Below are 19,284 nucleotides of genomic sequence, written 5' to 3' on the forward strand. Positions count from 1 at the left end.
CTAAAGCTTCTAAACCACATTTTTTTTTTCTAGACTGCCCCTGTCTAGCTGGTTGGTCTATTCTGGATCCAAGTCTTGGTTCATTGCCCTCACCAAGGAATACGGATGCTCAAGTCCTCAGGGAACTATTAGAAAACCAAATCTAACAGAAGATTAAAAATAGGCCATGACTGAGTAGGGCTTATCACAGGAACTCAAAGATGATCCCAACCCCTGAAGCACACCACACCGGGGACGAATCTCAAAATTGTGATTCTGAGTGAAAGAAGCCGGGCAAAACAAGGGTACACATAAAACTCGAGAAAGCGCCGATTAATTTATAGTGACAGAAAGCAGACCCGTGGCTGCCTGGAGAAAGTGGGAGTTGGGAGAAAGTGACTTCTAAGGGGCAAGAGAAAACTTTGGGGGGCAATAGGTACGTTCTCTCTAGATGATGGAGATGGTTTCCCAGAAGATAGACATATGTCAAAACATCAAAGAGTACACCCCAAAAAAAAAACCAAAGAAGATTCCGCGTTTAAGAAATGTATTAATGCAGTCAAGGGTACAAGATTTGGAACAAGGGGTACAACTTGGCTAGGACCCCCCCACACACACTAGCGAGTACAAGCTGGGACTTGCCCACGACTCTCTAAGAACCATGAGTCCCCACTTACTCAGATCCGAGAGGATCTTGCTGAGGGCACTGCTGGCCGGAGCCAGGGATCCAGGTCTCTCTGTCTCTCCAGTCCTGTTCCTTTGTCTCCTGACTCCTGCAGGGCCACACTGCAGGCTGCTAGTGAAGGGGCTTTCTTGCTACGGCCGCACACTCAGGGTAAAGAAAGACACCCTTGTAGCTGCCACCCATTTGGACAAGCAGGGGTGCTTCTGATGCCCCGATTTCTCTGTTGGGCTCAGGAAAAACAGGCATCATCCAGGAGAGTGGATGCAGCTTTTTTAAAGACCTTTAATACCTGCCCATTGGAAAAAGAAGAACACCCACACAGAGAAAATTAAATGAACGCACTGATCAAAAAAGACTGGTTGAGGAAAGCTTTTGATCCAATTTGGGAATGCAAGCCAGGAAAGAATTATTTCCACAGCGCCATTGGGAATAGAGACAATGACCCCATTCGAGAAGACTTTGGGAGGGGCCTGCCCTGACTGTCCTCCCTGGAAGGGGTCCTTACCACACTTTTTGTCCCGGAACCACACCATCTACACAGTTCTTTAAGACCTTTCATTGTTCTCTCTCAAGGCGGGGAGTGCTCCCTCTGCTGGGGACTAAGCGAACTGCGGTTTGTCCTTCCCATGGAATACTACTCAGCAGTAAAAAGGAGGGAACTAGCCACACACGCAGCAACACCGCTGAATCTCAGAAAGAAAATACTAAATGACGAAAGCCAATCTCAGGACACATACTTCATGAGTCCATTTCTGTGATATTCTGGAAAAGGTAAAGCTACCGTGATAGAAAGTGTAGAAGGACCAGAGCTGGCGGGTGGGGGGGGGGGCGGGCATCAATGGCATAGAGTCCTCAGGTAACTTTTGGGGACAATGGAAATGCTCTATGTTTGTTTTCCAAAACTTCTCAAACTGTGCTAAAAGGTAAATTTTATCACATGTGAATTATCCCTCAATACAACTGATTGAAGATCACTGAAAAAGGAAGGAAGGAAGGGAAAGAGGGAAGGGTGGCAGCCACTGACTGTGGCTGGGTGTCTGTCCCTGCCTTGACAGTCATCTGGGAGGGGTTCCGTCAGTATCTTTCTGGGGAAGAGCAGCGCCCATGGGAAGTTCACAGCAGGCCCTGGACCCAGCACTCACCCTAATGTGTGAACGAATGAATCCACAGACAACCCCACCAGGAGGGGCACCTCCCACAGATGAGAGGAATGGCAGGTCTCTGGCCTCTGCCCAGCAGGCTCCCTGGCAGATGCCATCATGGCTGGGCTCCAGAGGACTGCCTGCTTGCTTCACCCCCGGGTCCCACTGAGCCCCTCCTGGGTGCCAAGCCCCATGCAGATGCTGGGGGACAGGAACCTTCCCTGAAGGCACTCACACTCTAGTGGGGGTGACAGAGCCAGGTGCAGACACCTAAGGCAGTGCAAGGCGGAGGGAATTCCTTGACTTCCTCAAGGAGAAGCCTATCTTGATGGGAGATCAGAAAGGAAGGCTTCCTGGCAGAAGTGACATTCAGGCTAGAATGAGACAGGGATGGGAGGACTTAGCTGGTAAGCGGCCAGGAGAACATTGTGAACCAGGACAAGCACGAGGTAGCTGGAGGTTGGAGAGGGAGCCTGGGGAGGGAGCACCACTGGTTCTTGCTGGAGAATGACCCAAAAAAGGCAGCTGGTAAGGGCCCTGTTGGGTCTGAAGGCTCTGAGACCCCTGGACTTTGAACTTTCCTAGGGTGGTGGTGAGGCCCCTGGAGAGCAAGGTCATCAGACTGGCACTGGAGGAAAACCCTCGTGGTGGCTTTCTGTGAGCCACAGCCACACACTGAAGACATGCACAGCTCTCACAGGGCACTCATGTGTGCCCCGTCTCAAGGAACATACACAGAGGCACAGCTATGATGACCCGCCTCAGACAGCCCTGGGAAGCCAGCACGTGTTTGAACCCCATCTTACGGGTGGGCGCATGATGAAGAGTCATTCACAGGTTCCCAGCCATTGTGTGGCGGCCCACACTGGAGCCTGGTCCATTCCTCCTCACGGGGTCTGCAAAAGAGGGAGAGGAGAAAACATCATGCACACATTTCTATGTTCAGTGGTTGGGTGTTGTCAGAGGCTGTGAAGCCTGAGCCGTCTCCCATGGGGTGCCACCTGCCTGTGCCCGGGAAGACTGCCAGGCCAGCCTGGAAAGCTCTGGGCCTGACCCACTGAGTAGGTCTGCCCCCATCCTCTGAACCTTTGTCCACACAGCAGAGGCCTGAGCTCGCCTGGATGCCATTTGGGGATATGACCAGCAGGGGGCGCCCCAGGACAGCCGACTTCTTTGGACGGGTCCACAAGGATCACCCAGAAATCCTGTCCTTCACACACTCAAGAGGAGTGTCCCTGCTCTTCCTCTTTTCCCAAAGCCCAGATGGTCAGATGTCTTCTGTAAATCATGTTCAGACGAGCCCTTATGCACGTGACACTCTTCTCCAGGCCCACCAGCCCTCTGGAACAAGTCCTGCTCACCAGGAGAAGCTTTTCCAAGACGACTGGACAGTCTCATTAACCAAGTAAGGCAGACGGATAATTGTAGGGTGAAGGCTGGGCGGTGGGGAGCTGCTGATTGGACAAGGTTCCCAGGGGCCCCTACTAACATTCACCAGAGCCATTTCTCAAAGCCCATTCAACTTGTTCTCTCATTAGGCCCCCACCCCCAGGGATCTGCGGGGGGGTCACAATCTTGGGACCCTACTCCCACAATACCCACACTGGGCAGGTTTAGTTCTGACCCAAGGCTGAGGGTTTGAGTCAGGTTCATCCTGAAGTTAGTTCTAAGGGCAGCCCAAAACTGCCCTGGATGGCAGAGGGTACTATGGGGCTGGAGGAGGTCTTCTTTAGTTACTGCAGGCTGAGGGCGGACAGCCTTGCTCAGGAGCGTGCCGTGTGCTGAGCAGATAAGCCTCAAGCAAGCAGAGTTCAATGCTGTAATTAAGTACTACGCACAACAAAGTTAATCCCACACCTACATGAAGACACATGTGATGGCACGTGTGCGGCATGATAATTGGACAGAAATAGAAAATGTGCTGTGTAAAGGACTATAATGAATCCTGCATTTGCTCAGCAAACCTTTTCCCAGCTTCCCGTCCGCTGCTAGTGCTTTCCTTGCTAAAGTAGAGGTGATGGTTTCTCTTGACCCTAGTTTCATGTCCAGCCTACCCACCTGGACAGAGACATTGATTGTCGGAATCTTCCTTCTCTTACTTGCAGTCCTCGTGGTTTAGATGGTGCCATCCCCATGCCCAACTTCAAGAGTGAACATGTGACCCAGATATACCCAGTCAGAACACCACACACACCTATGCCCCAGTGACTAGCTTAGAAATGGGCATGCAACCCAGTCATTGTCAGTGACACTTAACCATTAGACTTTGGTTAGATCTTTAGAGAAGAAAGAAATCTCTCTTTCTGGGGGCCTCAATGTGGAGAAAGTGACATCAACCCATTATGCTAGTTGAGGAGAGGGGGAAAAAAGCAGAGAGACCAGGTCCTATGGATATCGTTGATCTCCTGGATCCAGCCATGCCTGAAGCCACCATGAACTTTTATGTTATGAAAGCCAATAAATTCAATTTTTAAAAATTTATTTATTTGACAGAGAGAGAGATCACAAGTAGCCAGAGAGGCAGGCAGAAAGAGAGGGAAGCAGGCTTCCCGCTAAGCAGATAGCCTGATGCGTGGCTCGATCCCAGGACCCTAGGATCATGACCTGAGCCGAAAGCAGAGGCTTTAACCCACTCAGCTACCCAGGCGCCCCTCAATTTTTTGTTTAAGTCAATTTGACTTAGGTTTATGCCACTTACAAGTAAAAATATCTCACAGTAGAGAAATTTAAGGCCGAAGGAAGATAGGTGGGGAATGAGAGGGAACCAATCAGATAAGAGGGCCTGAATTTGGGAAGATATTAGGGAGAGAGAGAAGTGGACAGGTTCAAGAAGAACTTGACAGACATCACCAATGGGACTCCCTAAATGAATAGATTTGTTGAGAGAGAGAGAGGAGTGAGGATGAGCCGGGGGCCAACATCCTGCTATTGTTACAATCAAAACCAAAAGGAGTCCAGCCTTGAAAATTTCCTGAGGGGACAAAACCAGTTTAGTCACACAAACAAAGCTTCATTTAGTTTATTTTGCAAGACTAACATGACCTGGGTCATTTCTTGCTTATGCCTCTGAAAATCATAAACAAAACTTGTTTTCCAAGGATGATATGAAGTAACCACTCACCAGTTTCCTATCATTTAAGAACATTCTAATATTATAACCAGTTGCTGTGAAGAATAATAAACAGTCATGGCTTCTCGCTAAGATAAGCTGTTTTATAACGACATACCCCTGAGCCTCATTCCATGTTTTGGTTTGAATGCTCCCAGTTTGCAAATTGTCTTTTTCGATGTATGCACAATAATTCGTTACTAATTACTATTTCAGTGATTCTTTGGTTTTATGTTGGCTGTTTCTGAAGCTTTGACATCATTCACAAGGCAGAGAGTATAAGGAGGAGGAGATCCATGGAAAGCCACCAGCTTCCACTTTGCAAATGCATGGCTCACGTGCCTGTGGGCAGCCAGATGGGCTGGGGGTCGTGGGGGTGAGTAGGCACCGTGTTAGGTCAGCAGAGGGGAGCTTCTGGAAGCCTTAAGAGTGGAGATGTTGCCAAGGAATGAGGATAGGAGGACCGAGTATCCTCAGCACTAAGCTATGCCTGGTGTGGTGATGGGAGCTCAGTGACTACTTGCTCGATGAAGGAGGGAATGACAAAGGAAAAAGCGGGGCTGGTGGACTGCAGATAGGGATTTGGTCCAACTTCTTACTAAATAAATAAATAAATCAGATTGGGACGTTAGAACACCAGGTTGGCTTGTTCCTTGGGATGAGCGCTTTGTCTGGCACCTCCTAGAGGGCCTGTGTCCTCCAATTTCAAGGCCAGAGTCTTCCCCCACTCCCCTCTCTCCCTTATGCCATCTCAAGTCACAGCCAGGAGGGAGCTGGCAGGCGAACAGGCCACTTGTTTTTATTTTCCTTTGCAAGCGCTTGGTCTTCCCTTAACGTAGGTGCATCTCGTCACCTGGCCCTGGCTCCTCTGTCCTCCTCACCCCACCCCCCAGCAACTTTGCCCTCTCCAGACACTTCCCTCTGTGGACCACCACAGTGCCTGCTTGGACCCAGACGGCCAGCAGCCTGCAGGACGGGTGCCTGCCTGCCCACAGGCACCCAAACCACACATTTGCAAGGTGGTAGCTGGTGTCTTTCCGTGTGCCACTTCCTTCTCCTCATACTCTCTGCCTTGGTGAATAGCATGACCCCAGCCCCTGGTTCATCTTCACTCCTGACTTTGTCGTCCAACCCCACCACCACCATTCAGGCTACTGCTAAATTCTTCTGCCCGCTTTGCTCTTCCTGGATCCCTCTCTGACTTCACACCCTTGAAACTGCCTGGTTCGCCTTCATTCTTTACCCTTCTTCCTCTATCCCCAAGCTTCCCCCATGATACAACAGGTGGCAGCCAGGGGGCAGCCTCGCCCACACCCGTCCCTGGACGGCAGGGGCTGTAGCTGTCAACCACCAGAGTTGCCCCGGGTGCTGGCCAGCCCAAATGCAGTTAAGTGAGCTCCCAAACACGGTGGGTATTTGGGGGTGCTGGGTTGAAAGCTGTAGGTGGAGGACAGACGGTGGGGCAAACAGTCTCCTTCAGACCGCTAGGAGCTGGTGAGCCAAACTGATGGCACTGCCTGGGAGCCAACATGACAACTGAAGTTGGAGCCATTGCGGTGGTGGTGGCGTCCCCTTGTGGTTTTAACTTGCCTGTGTCTGTTGACAGGGAATCTGGAGCATGTTGGCGTGTGATTTCCTGCCTTTCCTGTATATTCTTTGCGGCTGTGTCTCTTCAAATCTTCTGCTCAAGTTTTAAAATTGAGTTTTTAAAATGTAATTGAGTGGCAAGAACTCTTTATATATTCTAGCTACAAGCCCTTCGTGGGATATTTTTTGTTTTCATTCATAACTTTATTGAGATATAATTCACATACCATAAAGTTCATCCTTTTAAAATGTTATAACTCAGTGGCTTTCAGCATATTCACAAAGTTATGCATCGTTATGTTGGTTATATATGCTTACAGATATTTCCTCTCCCTCTGTGGCTTGCTTTTCCATTTTCTTTTTCTTCCTCTCTTCTTTTTTTTAAGATTTTATTTATTTATTTGACACAGAGAAAGAGATCACAAGTAGGCAGAGAGAGAGAGGGGAAAGCAGGCTCCCTGCTGAGCAGAGAGCCCGATGCAGGGCTCAATCCCAGGACCCTGAGACCATGACCTGAGCCGAGGGCAGAGGCTTAACCCCCTGAGCCACCCAGGTGTCCCAGCTTTTCCATTTTTTTAACAGAGTCTTTGGGAAGAACAAACCTTTATGATTTTGATGAAGTCCAATTTATTCATTTTTTTTCTTTTGTAATTTTTAGTTTAAGAAATCCTGGCAAAAATCAGTCATGAAGATTTTCTCCTCTATGTTTTCTCTTAAAAGTTTTACTGTTTTTAGCTCTTATATTTAGGTCTATTGTCTCTTCAGGTTGATTTTTGTATGTGGTGTGAGATAAGAGCCCAGGTTTTGTTGTTGTTGTTGTCACTTTGGTCATATGCCGCCATTTGTGGAAAAAAACATCCATTCACCTTTTTCATTTTACTGAAAATCAGTTGACCACCTATGCATGGGCCCTTTTCTGGAATCTCTATTTTGTTTCATTGATTTGTCTATTTTAATGCCAATACCACACTGTCTTAATTACAGCAGCTTTATAGTAAGTCTTGAAATCAGGTAGTATATATACTTTAGGTGTGTTCTTGCCTTTCAAAGGTGTTTTGTCTATTACAGATCTTTTGCATTTATATGTACATTTTGGAATCAGCTTGTCAATTTCCACACACTTGCAAAAAATCCTAATGGTTTTTATTGGAATTGCATCAAATCTGTACATCATTTTGGGGAGAACTGATTCCTCTCTCTCCCTCTCTCTCTTTAAAGATTTATTTATTTATTTATTTATTTATTTATGAAAAGAAAGAAAGAGGGAGTGATTGAGGGAGGAGCAGAGAGAGTCCTAAGCAGACTCTCCACTGAGCGCGGAGCCCAATGAGTAGCTCGATCCCATGACCCGGAGATCAGGACCCAAGCCGAAACCAAAATTCTGATGCTTATCCGACTGTACCACCCACGTGCCCAGGGGAGAACCGACTTCTTAGCAATACAGTCTTCTGACCCATAGACAGTCTATTTCTCCATTTATTTAGGTCTTAATTTCTCTCCATATTGTTTCAATATTTGGATTTTGAATATCTTTTGACAAATTCGTTCTTAAGTGTTTCCCATTTTTGAAATTATAATCATATTACTTTCCAAATATCAATTTCCAAGTGTTTATTTCTAGTATGTAGAAATACAGCTGGGGACGCCTGGGTGGCTCAGTTGGTTAAGAGTCTGTCTTCGGCTCAGGTCATGATCCCAAGGTCCTGGGATTGAGTCCTTGATCGGGTTTCTTGCTCAGCAGGGAGCCTGCTTCTTCCTCTGGTTGCTGCTCCTCCTGCTTTTGCACTCGCTCTCTCTCTCCCTCTCTCTCGCTCTATCTCTAGCAAATAAAAAATAAAATCTTTTAAAAAAAGAAAAAAAGAAATACAGTTGATTCCATTGGACTTGTATCCTGCAAACTTATTTAACTCCCTTATTATTTCTAGTAGCTTTTTTAGGCGGTGTAAGATTTTCTACATAAACGATCATGTCATCTGTGAATAAAGAAGTTTAACTTCTTCCTTTCTAGTCTGTCAGCATTTTATTTCTTTTTCTTTCCTTATCATACTGGCTAACACCTCCAGGATAATACTTAACAAAAGTGATAGAGAGGTCATCCTTGCCTTGTTCCTGATCTTAGAAGGATTCTGCTTTCTTAGAAATCACTCAGACTTTTGCCATTACATATGATATCAGCTGAAGGTATTTTGTGGATGCCTTTCATATCAGGTTGAGAAAATTGCTGTCTGTCCTTAGCTTGCATGAGAGCACGAGCAGAGACTAGATTTTGTCAAAACATTTTTCTTGTATTAAGATGATCATATATTTTTCTTTTTTAGTCTGTTACTCTGTTAAACTCTCCTTATATTCCTAGGATCGACTCCACTTAGTCATGACGTTAACCTTTTTTTATATATTGCTGGATTGTTAAGAATTTTGCAACCACGGCTGGTGGGGAACACGAATGGTTCCCTATTGTACATGAGGAACATCAAGTCCCCTGCTCCTTGTGGGTGGCTCTTTCCCTAGACTTGGGTTGTTCCTATGCCACAAGCCCTGGTCAGTTCTCAGCTGAAAGCATGAGTGAAACAGATTTCCAGAACTTTCTCTCTGGACATCTCTCCTCTGGCGCCAGTGGACATTAGTGTCACGGCTCTCTAGACTTTGTCTCCTCAGCTCAGGGGGGCCCAGGCTCTGCCTGGATTCCTCTAACTGTACTGCGGCCTGAGCACACTTTCCAGACAGGAATGCTGAGGTAAGAAAGGCTCACTCTTCAGGGCAGTTCTTCTCTCAGAAATCCATTGTTTCATATATTCTACCAGCACCGGTCAGGTGGAAGGGTAAATCAGGTTCTCGCTCTTCTGTCTCAATTGGACACAAAGTTCCTCTTTTCATGGAGAACTGGTTTTGGGTAGTCCGGATTCTCTGTTTTTCTTACTCAGCATTTTAACATAAGCATTTTCATGGGACCATAAACTGTCCACAGATGTCACTGTGAGGGAGACAAAAATCTCCTGTCAAGGGCATGGCCAAGTTTCATCGATCTTGTCCCTGAGTCTGGATAATCCCCAGCCCCCGCCAAGTAGAAAAGGCGTGACCCTTCCCACAGCAGGGACTCTGCCTTCCCTCCTCAGACTTTGCCCACCATTCTGACGCACTTCCTAACAGAACACATTCTGTGCCACGAACTTCAATGAGGTGGTGATTAAAGACTGCAGAAGAAGCGTTTTTCAATTTAAACCTATTTTTTTCCTGAATGGAGCAGGTGTCTGGGAGTCACAGTTACAGGAATGAAAGGATCACATTATTCACAGTTTTCCTGTAATTAAACTCATCCACTTTCTGAATGAGGCCCTGTGCCCAAAATAATAATAACTGGAGCTCCCACCAGGCAACTTCTTGGGCACCAGAGCTGGGCAGGGGTTTGCTCCAGAGGCTGGTGAACCCCAAGAACGCCTCTCTGGGAGCCTGGAGCAGGCCAAGGCCTGTTGTTAGCCCAACGCCAACACCACTTTTGTTTCCTGTGGCGCTGGTGGAGGCCTGGGGGAGAAGATAAAAGGAGCACGTTATGAGGGGGTTGATAAGATAAACTCAGCAGGCAGGCAATACTTAATTACGATCATTTATTGACTCAGTGCTCAGTGTGTAATCCTTACAAAAACGATGTGAGGGTTAGATCGGGAAATTACAGCTCAGGGAAGTGAAGTAACTTGCTCAAGGTCACACAGCAAATTGGTGGAATTCCCGGATGGCCTAACTCCACAAACATTTCTCTGAAGCACTGTGATTTGTTTAGCTAATAGAAGTCTCCCCACACACACTCCCAATTCCCACCCGCCCTTCTCCCCCACAAGAATTCCAGGGGAGCTTAGGTGGCTGGGGTAGTCTGAGAAGTACCGAGCCCTAAGAAATCCTGACTGTGAGTGGCCTGAGTAGGTCCTCTGCCCAGCGCAGATCTCTCCCGTCCCCGTACCCACAACCTGCCCCCAGGTCCCAGAGCCCTTCAACTGCCCTGAGCTCTAAAAGAACCAGAAAATTTTTTAGTGAAGTCTGTCAATTGTCCTGCTAACCGACACTCCCAGTGTGGTGTAGGCTCTCTTAGAATCCTCTGGGTATCATTCTTCCAACTTTACTGATGAGGAAACCAAGCCCAGGGGTGAGGGATAATTTGTCCAAAGAAAGTAAAAGGAAACGGGTTAAACGGAGGCCTGCTGAGGACCCCCTCATACAAGGCCAAGAGACGACCCACCGGTGGCCAGACTTTGTATTTATCGTCTCCTGTGTGACTCTACACATACTTACCGAGTGGAAAACAGAAGGCGCTCTGTCCCTCCTGGGGGGAGAGGGGATATGGAGGATCAGACAGATAACGGATATTATACTCTTAATCCAAGGCTGCCCTGACCACACAAATTGATTCTGAGGCTTCTTCTAAACCACTCTGTGGATTAATTATGACATGTACCCTTCAGGGTCTTCGGTCAGGACAACAAAAATAGACTTGAGCTGCTGGAGCAGGAAAGGGGTTTGTTAGAAGGATATTCTATAGTAATAGCTGACCTCACTGAGCCCTCACCGGGGGCTCCAGGCACATACCAAATGCTTGACCCGAGTAATTCATTTCATAGATCAGGAAACCAAAACATGGTGAGGCGAAGCAAGTTGCCCACGATTAACAGCTCGTACACGGAAGAGCCAGGATTCCATCTGGCAGGCTTGTTCTGGAGCCCACACTCTTCATAACCACAGTTGGCTTTCTGGCTATTATCTCTGATGGTCTTCCTGCTTTGGGTCCCTCCTTCAGGAGCCAAGGTCCCAGCAGAGTTTGGAGCTAAGTCCGTGTCCCGCCTTTCACGGCAAGGAGAGGAGAAGGGATCATCTGTTCTGCCCGGATTTCCACAGTGGGAGGCATGGCCCTGGGACTGTCTTGATAGGCCCCCACATGTGGAAGGTGCTTCAGATACTGGCTAATCCTCAAGGATCAATGGCCCCTACAGTCCTAATGAAGACTGTCTGCCATGTACGGCCCTCAAAACCTTAGGCCCCCAGGTGGGGAGCTAGGCACACAGACTCTAGGCTCCTTAGCAAATAGGGTCGTTTTTGGGTTTTGGGGTAGAGTGGGTAACTTGGAGCTTGGGCTGGTGGTCCTTGGTGGTGACAGTAGAACTGGGTCCCCTCGATGTCTAGGAGCCATTTCCTGGAGCTATTTCCATAGAAGCTGGGAGCCATGGTTCTCAGGATGGTGTCTGCATCCTTTACCCTGTTTTCCTGAGAAGCGGCGGCGGCTGCCTCCCCATCCCTGGAGTCACATCTCAAGGACAGCAGAGCTGCTATCTTTGTTTGGCATTTTTCAATGTCAGCAGTAGAGAAGCAAAATCAGCCCAAAGGGCTGTTTAATTGCAATATAAAAAATCATGCTTTTTCAAGGGAAAAAAGGAGAGTCCCCACCCCTTCAGTTTCCAGCGCAGTACCGTATCTGCTGATTCGGCCTCATTCAAATCCAAACAAGCACATTCATCATCGTAAAAAGTGCCATTCAAGCGAACGCTCTCCACAGGCCTGTGTTTCGCCTCAAATGTTCCCAAGCCCAATTAGGCCTACTGCAAGCTCCTGGACCCCGGCAGAGCGGCGTGGAGGGAGACGCTATGGCAGCTCCCTGGGAAAGGCTGGCTGGCTGCTCTGGGTAACCCCGCCCTCTCATGGGCAGAAGGAAAGTTAGCAGGAGCCCTGGACTGAGTCAGAGGTCTTAGCCCAAATGCCAGCTCGGACCCAGGACACATCCCTTGCCCTCTCCAAGGTTTGGTTCTTTATCTGGAAGATCAGAAGTCAGGCTGGATCAGGAGGAGTGAGTTTGGGAAGCTTATACCCCCATATCGCCCTCTCCTGCCTATGTCCACGTCTCTAAGTGCTCAAAGATTTCTATACTGAGCCCAGATTTGGTCTCCGAATCCTCCTCAACATAGCACTTCAGGAAACTGGCACTTGAGATGAAGGGCATTGCTACCGCTGGGCTAGGAGAGGCTCCTGGGTGTCTTCCTGGTCATGCACTTGAACTTTGAGAGTAGTAGCAACAGGCACCAGACCCTCGCTATGTGCTTCCTGGGGGCAGGTCTACGTGAATACTGACTTAACCCATAGGACTACGTCATGACTATTACCGCTGCCTCACTTTATGGAGGAGGTCCAGATTGGGGTAGGAACTTGCCCAAGGTTACTCAGCTGGTAAGCAGAGGAGTCGGGATTCAGACTCATGTCATCGGGTTAAGACTCTGAGCTCTAACCCTTTTCGACGAGTTAGGTCAGGCAACAAAGAGCCAACCTCTGAATGGGATGGGGGGGGGGGGGGCGGATGTGCACACCAGATCACCTTGAAGGTCCCAGCATTCTGTACTCAATAAATGTTCGTCGAATCAGCAGATGAATGAATGAATGAATGAATGAATGAATGAAGTGAAAACCAGACTGTGAGGAACAAGACAATAATAAGGACAATAAGTGGCTTCCATTTATTAAGTGCTTACTGTTTGCCAAATGGACCCAAGCCCCCCAACTCAGAGGAGCTCACTAAATATTTGTTCAAAAGTGATAGTAATACTTGTCTCATCCAATAACCCCACACCTTTCTGAGGTAAGAACCACATGGCCTCAGTTTATCTAAGGGAGAATGTGCCCCCAGTTAGTTTCCTGTGTTAGCAAAGAGCAGAGCTGGGTCCTGCCTGCTCTGGACTCAACCTAAGTGGTAGGGGAGGACCCAGGAAGAGGGTAGTTGGAGAACTTGGAGCCGGGTGTGTCCTTGTTAACCTGTTTGGGGAACAGCCCCCCCCCCCCCCCCAGTAGCTGAGAGAAAAGCCAGTTAGTAGCCTGGGGCCTCCTCCTGGTTTCTGTCATCTGCATCTGGTTCTGGCTCTGCCTGGCCTGGCTGGGGTGCTGATGGGGGGCACAGAGTGTAGCCATGCCCTCGGTGCCCCCACACCTCCCCTCCCACCTCACCAGCAAGAGCCAGCCGCCAGGGGAAGGGAACAGCCTGACCACGCTCAGGCAGCGGCTTTTCAGTCCTTTTGACTGCGACCACAGAAAGAAATTTGTTTTACATAAACACGCTGAAACAACAGTCCTGCAAAACAATATTTACCCTTTCTCATTGCCAAGTATTGTGATGATTTTCTAGTCTGTTCTATCCAAAGACATTGCTAGTAGTGATGCACGAAGTTGATTTCCTGGCCCATAAGTGGGTTGTGTGATTTGAGAAACGTCACTGTAAGGTCATACTATAATTAACAGCTAATATTAATTGAGCAGTCAACCACTGTACAGCTAGGAACTCATATGATTCCTACAACAGCCCTATTGCTAGGTCCTTACTATCTCTGTTTTTCAGAGGAGGGAACGGAGCCCCGGAGAGCTCCCGTGACTTAGCAGGGCATCCCCAATGTACCCGTCAATGATGGCCATAGAACTCGCCACCTCTCCATCTCAGTGCTGCGGAATAATAAGCATTTACTTTGCCCTCCCCAGTCCATGGGGGTTGGCTGCAGCGGCCCCACCCCACGGTCTCATCCTTGGCCTGCGACGTCAGGCCCGCCAGGACATGTCCTCTTCCCAGCCGTGGTGGAGACACGCAAGCCCCATGGCAAAGCACACTTCGAGCTCCTGCTTTCTTCACGTCTGCCGACCTCCGAGTCACGGGGAGGCACCAGTACACTTTGAATTAAGGCTTTGGGCCGTGATCGTATAGTGGTTAGTACTCTGCGTTGTGAATTAAGGCTTTGGGCTCTTCGGAAGAAAACAGCCAGACCCATGCATATCAGCACGGCAGTAACACATGTTCCACTCAGACTGCTTTTGGGGTACAAAGGCGAATAAAGAGGAAAGAAGGGAGGGATGAAGGTAGGGAGGAGGGGAGGATCCAGAGGGTGGACATGTGAGCAAATGGCCTCACATCTCTGAGCTGAAATTTCTTCACCTTTAAAATGATGACACAGATGAATATGTTTTAACATGCTGTTGAGTGACAAAATTAGGTTATGGCACAGCATGGAGAGTGGAATCTCATTTTCACAGCTTTGTATTCATATTTAATTAATATATGCATGTGCATATGTATTTGGGCGCATCTATGTCTGAGAAAGGTTCACCTAAATCTTACCAGCGGTTTGCTAGGAAGTGGGGTGATCTGCGGGGATTTTTTATTTTTCCTGGTCACTTTATCTACATAGATATTTTTACCGGGAGAATGTATTACATATGTCATCAGAGAAAGCAATGAGAGCAATTATATTTTGCTAACCAAAACCCAGGTCCCCAGTGCTTCTGACCTGTCCCAGTGACCTCTGATGGAGGCAGCCCAGGACCTGCTCGATGTCCCTCTTTTGGAGCCCAGGGCTGCTTATCTCTCAGAGAGGGTGCAGACCCATACACACTCCCTCCCTATTCTGGCCTTGTGTCCTTGCTCTTCCTGCTCACTGCCCTGAACACTCTGGACATCTTATCTGGCATACTTCATTTCCCTTCCCTGTTCCCACGATCTTTAGCAACATGGAGTTAATCTCCACCAATACTCTGCGAGGTGGGAATTCATTCATTCTGTGGCATCAACAAAGGATGATAAATATGTGGCCGATGTAGCATGTCCTCTCCCAGTCCATGACCGTGGCAGACATTCCTGATCAAACAGGCTTTCCCCATCAACCTGGGGCACCTTTGAGTCAATGTCCGCACTGTTCCAAGCAGCCATACCATACATCTGGAGTTAGTCTGTTCTTTATCAAGTTCAATCCTGGGTTGGGGAATAGAGACTCGGGCTCAGGGACACTGAAGGTCATTTGACAAGGTAATCTCCTGACTCCTTCCTTAAGGCACAGAGAGCACAGACCTCAGAGGGGTTGAGCCCGGGTGTACTGTGTGCCGTTCCAACCCGCCTCCCTGCATGGACAGGTGAACACTCAGCTTTGTCCATTCCCCGCCCCAGGGCAGGCAGGGAGGAGAGACAATCCCCAACTGTGGAAATCCAGGAGGCGTGACAGGATGGCTTTTTGGCGGACCTGTAGATTGCCAAATGGATTAGGAAGGATACATAAGCCGGAAGATGCCAGTCCCACAGACGGTAACCAGCCCAGCTTGGACGTATTTCTTTTCTGATCACCCTGGAACAGAACAAGAATTACAGACAAATTGCACAAACCCAAGCAGTCATGCTTGATAATTTACTCTTCTCACTGTCATTTTTAATGTGCCCTGTCTGCTCTCTCCAACCCGGAAAACACTAAACCCAGGCTCTTAAAGAACCTTGGTATGCCAAGAGTCTTTCTCAAGATTTGGCATGGTTCCCATGGCTGCTTCCCTAACCTGTGACCCTACTGTGGGGACTAAACACGAGGACAAGTCTGGCAAGGGAAGGTGGAGCACTTGACATATGGTCTGTAAGTTAATATCAAGCACACACACATGCCCATATCCACACTCCTTTCTCCAAAGCCCCATCACATTTTAGGCATAAGAATGTGTTGGGAGCATAGGCTTTGGGGTCATGCGGACTTGAACTGGAATACTAACCCCAACACCTACAAATGGTGGGAGTTCGGAGGAGGCACTTCATCTCTCTCAGAGAGTCCATTTATTTGTAAATGGACTAAAGACATGTACCTCGTGGGGTTGTTGTGTCCATGCTGAGAACATGTGTCTGACACTTAGCAAAGTTCATGGTATCCAGTTAAGACTTTAAGCATGACAGTTATGATCATGGCTTTGTCCAGACACAGGGTGATGGACCAGTCCACTGGGGCCTGCAGAGATGCCTCCAGGCTGAGGTTCACAGAGCCCATGACTGGACACAGGATAGACTCTGAATATATTGGATAGGTGGATGGATATGGATGAAAGGACAGTTGGGTAGATGAATGGTTGGATGGATGGAGATGGATTGGTGGATGGTTGGATGGTTGGATAGATGGATGAATGGATGGATGAATGGATGGATGGATGGATGGATGGATGGATAGGTAGGTAGATGAGTGGACAGGTGAAGGGCTAGATGGAAGGATGTCTGACTAGGTTCTATTTTGGGAAAGCATCAAAGCAGGGGTTTGAGAAGGCTCAAGTGTGTTCTTACTGACATCAATCTCAAAAGGGACATTTCCTGCTTCCCTCAGTAACCCATCATTGACCCACCATTAGAGAATTTCCCCAAACTCTTCCCAAACTCGTCAGCAGCACTACACGGATTCAGGTACATCTCTCACTTTGTTCTGCCTCATCCAGTCCCAAATCCTTACCCTAGCACTCAGGCCCATTCAGGCCTGTCACCCACCCCCTGAGTTGGGCACAGCAGCGGCCTCCATGGAGGGTGGGGATGGCTCTGGGAGGTGCCAGGAGTCCTGCTTTGCAGTTCAACTGAGGCAGATTTGGGAGAGGGGGGAGGTTCTGCTAGCAAGTGTGAGTGGGGTGAGGTTCTGGGCCCCTTCGAATCTGCAGAGCTGTTCAGAGTCTCTGGTTCTCATCTCAGCTGGGCCCGTGGGCACCATTCCTTTCCAAATTTAATCAAAGGCTGCAAGTCGCCCTGCTTGGCAGCCCACCGTCTCAGCAAGATGCCCAAGGCGGCGCAGGGTGGGGCCTTCCGTGTAACTCCTGCGGTCACTTGACACACAGTAAATTGCTTTTCACGAACTCAGGCAGGAGGCAGTCCAGGGGGAGCCACTGTCTTGTGACGAGTGACATTCGGAAGGTGCAATCTTTATTCCAGGCAGGCAGGGCTGGGGCTGACTGGCACGGAGAGCCCGCAGCGGCAGCTGGCTGCTATTCCCAGCACTGGCCCAGGGCCGAGGCCATCAGCCCGGGGGGCTCCACGAGGGAGACGTGAACAAAGACGCAGGTGGAGGTAGGTGAGGTGCCCTGCAGGAACCAGTGCTGGCTGCCCGCTGCTAGCTCCGAGCTTTAGCTTCCCTCTCTCGCAAACAAGTGCAATGGTTTCTCTCATTTCACTGCAGAATTCCGGGGATCGCACAAGCAGATGTCATGATGATCGGAACAACGCTTGCATTCGTACAGCATCCTACAGTTTACCAAGGCCCTTTCCTTGCCAGCAATCTGATTCAGTCAGATTAGTCTCCCCCCACCTGTGAGCGGCTGCCTTGGATTCCACTGTGAAACTCAACTTGCTCCAGCCGTTACTGCTCCCCTCCTGCCCCTTCCCAGAGGCAGCACTTTCCATGCCCCGGAACAGAACGTCGGGGAGGAGAAGCTGAAGCAGGAGCTGGTGTCTCTCCGGCCGGTCACTTTCCATTGGTCACTTTCCATCGGTTTGAAGAGGGGGGGGGGAGGGCGGGGGGGGGCTGGGGGCCTCCCTCTGGGGGTTAGAAGGTCAGGACAGGGGTTCTGGGATGCCACAGAGGAAGCTGGCTCTTCTACCCCAGGGAGGATGACGGAGACGGAAACATCTCTCAAAGGCCAGCTGTTCCCAGGTATGTGTGGGATGTTTCACCAAGTTTCATGTGAAGCTCCCAACAACCAGTCCCAGGTAGAAACGGATGAGTAGCTCCATTTTACAGAGGCAGAAACTGAGTCCCAGAGAGGCCAGGGAGCATGTCCCCACCAGAGGCTGGGAGGTGGCCACACCAGTATTTAGATCTGCTCTGTCTGAGGTGGGGGTGGGTCTTGGAAATGTGAATGGGCAGGTGAGATGAGAATGGAAGGGCAGTGGACCACGAGGGCCCCAATGTGGAAGGTGCAGCTTAAGCCATGAGTTAATGGTGGCAGACTGGGTTAGGCCTCACACCCCAGCACCGTGTTCTCCGGACTTCTCCAGTCTGGGCTCCGAGGGGCCTCTAGTCCAGGGCAGGAGAGGTCCTTCCCTGGGCACGGTCTCCAGGAAGCTTGGGGGGACCCAAGGGAGGTGGGAGGGGTGGGGGCAAGAACAGTAGAGGGGGTTGACTTCTTTCCAGTCCAACCAAAACTGGAAAGGTCTCCCCCTCCTCCTACCTCCTGTCCCCAGAGATGTGAGGGTACATACAGGTGGAGGGACTGGTGGGCGGGAATGCTGTAGTGGGAAATTCCTCCTGGGTAGAAGTCATATTAAAGGGATTCTGGTCTTCTAGAACATTCTCAGCCTTGCTCTTGCTAGAATAGAGGATGCCTGCCTAAGGGGGAAGGGTCCTCTGGGAGTCCTGGACCGATCCAGCTCAGAACTATTTCTACCCTGGCGGCCTGCAGCCTCTTCCACATCTCCTCAGGCTGGCTGGCCCCCCACAACCACATGCCCCTGGGTCAGTCTTCCCCTGGCTCCTTTCACCCTGGGAGACTCTCACATCCAACGCTTCTCTCTCTCTTCTCCCTCCTCTGCTTCCTCTTCTCTTCATCCTACCTGCAGGATTTTCCTCCCAGTGGCCTAGGCTAGACGCTGGGATCATCCTGGAAGATTCTGTCCTTCCCATTCACATCCAGTGGGTCAGATCTGTGGCTCCTTCAGGTCCCAGTATTTCTCCCCACTCCCACCACGGCTCAGTCCCGCACCTGGGCCCAGATACCCACCCTAGCTGCCCATTGGTCTCTCTGCTTCTTCCCTGTCCCCTGCAGTCTCTGCTCAGATTAGTGTCAAGAACAAGCCAGATCAAATCCACATCAGATCACCGTCCCCCCTGGGCTCAGAACCCTGAGGGGCTCCCAGCTCATTCAAGCAAAAACCAAAATCCTTACCATGGACCCTGGGCCCCACATGACACGGTCCTATCCCCTCACTGGTTCCCCCTTGCCTGCCCCTTGCTCACTCTGCTCTCACATCCCTGGCCTCCTATTCGTTCCTGGTGCTCTCC

At 49.5% G+C, this 19,284-nt stretch overlaps 1 long non-coding RNA gene across 1 annotated transcript; it reads left to right on the forward strand.

Annotated features, from left to right (window-relative positions):
* The first annotated feature begins 1,243 nt into the window (after positions 1–1,243).
* LOC116568041 lies at positions 1,244–17,753 on the forward strand. Its single transcript, XR_004276483.1, has 4 exons — positions 1,244–1,435; positions 2,907–3,211; positions 17,220–17,354; positions 17,464–17,753. It is a non-coding gene; the product is annotated as an uncharacterized LOC116568041 (long non-coding RNA).
* The last annotated feature ends 1,531 nt before the right edge of the window (positions 17,754–19,284 follow it).

Source organism: Mustela erminea, chromosome 10, assembly GCF_009829155.1.
Source record: "Mustela erminea isolate mMusErm1 chromosome 10, mMusErm1.Pri, whole genome shotgun sequence".
Lineage (NCBI taxonomy): Eukaryota > Metazoa > Chordata > Mammalia > Carnivora > Mustelidae > Mustela > Mustela erminea.